At 42.3% G+C, this 2,016-nt stretch overlaps 1 non-coding gene across 1 annotated transcript; it reads left to right on the forward strand.

Annotated features, from left to right (window-relative positions):
* Positions 1 to 1,398: 1,398 nt before the first annotated feature.
* On the forward strand, positions 1,399 to 1,506 carry LOC112788497 (small nucleolar RNA R71). Its single transcript, XR_003195858.1, has one exon. It is a non-coding gene; the product is annotated as a small nucleolar RNA R71 (small nucleolar RNA).
* Positions 1,507 to 2,016: the final 510 nt, after the last annotated feature.

The following is a 2,016-nucleotide window of genomic DNA, read 5'->3' on the forward strand; positions in this document are numbered from 1 at the left end:
TGATGCTAGCCCCCAGATCGCACAATGCTTTGTCAATGTTGATATCACCTATGATGCAGGGAATTTGGAAGCTCCCAGGGTCTTTCATCTTTTGAGGAAGCCTCTTTTGTATGATGACACTACACTCCTCAGTTAGCACTATGGTTTCCTTTTCACCCCAGTTATTATTTTTTGTCATGAGCTCCTTTAAAAATTTGGCATAGAGTTTCATTTGCTCTAATGCCTCAACAAAAGGTATGTTGATCTGGAGCTTCTTGAAGATTTCTAGGAATCTAGACAACTGGCTGTCTTTCCCATCCTTCCTCAGCGTTTGTGGATAAGGTGCTTGTGGCACATAGGGGTTTAGGACTTGCTTTGGTGAGCATGGTGTAGGGGTCTCTTCTTCTTTCTTAGTTTCAGGTTCCTTTGCAGCTTCTTCCTCTTGGTTGCTTTGGCTTGGGGGTTTTTCTTCTATAACCCTTCCACTTCTTAGTGTGATGGCCTTATATTCCCCTCTTGGGTTGGCCATGGTATCACTGGAAAATATAAGTGTAGACATTGGTATTTGTTTAGACAAGTTCCCCACTTGTGCTTCCAATTTCGAAATTGTTGCCCCTTGATTTCTTATGTTGGATCTAAACTCCTCTTGGTTTGCATCTATCTTTTTTTAGCTTGTATTTATCTCTCTAGGACAGTGGAAATGGTCCCTGTCAGTTGGGCTGACAATTGTGCTATGGCAGCCTTCAATTTTGAAAAATTGCTACTAGTTTTACATGGTTGCATGGTTGAGGATGATGTATCTTGGTGGTGGCTATTGTGTGGTTGTTGGTTGTGTGAGTTGTGTGAGTTGTGGTATGGTGCATTGTGTGAGTTGTGGTAGGGTCTGTTGTTACTTGATTGGTGGTTGGGGTTGTGGTTGTTGTATTGGTTAGAATGGTATAGTTTATGGTCTTGGTTGTGGTTTTGTTGGTTTCCCCACCCAAAATTTGGGTGGTTCTTCCAACCTGGGTTGTATGTCTTAGAGTTTGGATCATATGGTGGTCTAGATGGATTGTTCACATAGTTAGCTTTCTCTCATTCACATTCAACTTCTGGTGCATCTCCTTCTTATGGAGGGGCTTGGGCTTGAATAGCTGAGACTTGATTCTTCTCCACCTTCTTAGTTAAGGCTGCTACTTGTGCAGTGATCACTTTATTTTGGGCTAACAAAGCATCCATAGAGTTGAGCTCCATTACTCCTCTCTTTTGAGTTCTATCTGAAGCATAGAAGTACTCATTCTCAGCCACAGTCTCTATGACATCTATGGTTTCTTCAATGGTCTTCTTCTTGTTGAATGAGCCCCCTGAAGAATGATCTACTACCTGCTTTGACTCATATAGCAGTCCCTCATAAAAGATGTATAATTACACCCACTCATTAAACATATCTAATGGGCATTTCCTTGTCAAGTCTTTGAACCTCTCCCAAGCCTCATACAGGGTTTCACCATCTTGCTGTCTAAAGGTTTGCACCTAAACTCTTAGTCTATTGACTCTTTGTGGAAGGTAGAATCTTGCTAGAAACTTGTTCACAACACCATCCCAAGTGGTCAAGCTTTCCTTGAGGAATACTTCCAACCACTTTACTGCCTTATCTCTGAGCGAAAAAGGGAACAAGAGTAGCTTGTAGGTGTCATGGTGTACACCATTTGACTTTACAGTGTCACAAATCCTCAAGAATGTAGTGAGATGTTTGTTTGGGTCCTCTTGGGCACCCCCTCCATATGAACAATTATTCTGGACAAGTGTGATGAGTTGAGGTTTCAACTCAAAGTTGGTAGCATAAATTGTTGGCTTCAGGATGCTACTACCATAGTTTCCTGGATTTGGGTTGATGTAGGAGCCTAAGACTCTCCTCTCTTGCCCAACATGATTGCCAACATCCTCTCCAACATGGTTATGCACCTCTTCCTCCATAGTAGTTCTCAGAACTTCCTCCACCACTTCCTCTCCAACTATGCCTTTGCTTCTTGCTTCCCTCCTTAATATAAGGAAGGT

The sequence above is a fragment of the Arachis hypogaea genome, chromosome 20 (genome assembly GCF_003086295.3).
Source record: "Arachis hypogaea cultivar Tifrunner chromosome 20, arahy.Tifrunner.gnm2.J5K5, whole genome shotgun sequence".
NCBI classification, from domain to species: domain Eukaryota; kingdom Viridiplantae; phylum Streptophyta; class Magnoliopsida; order Fabales; family Fabaceae; genus Arachis; species Arachis hypogaea.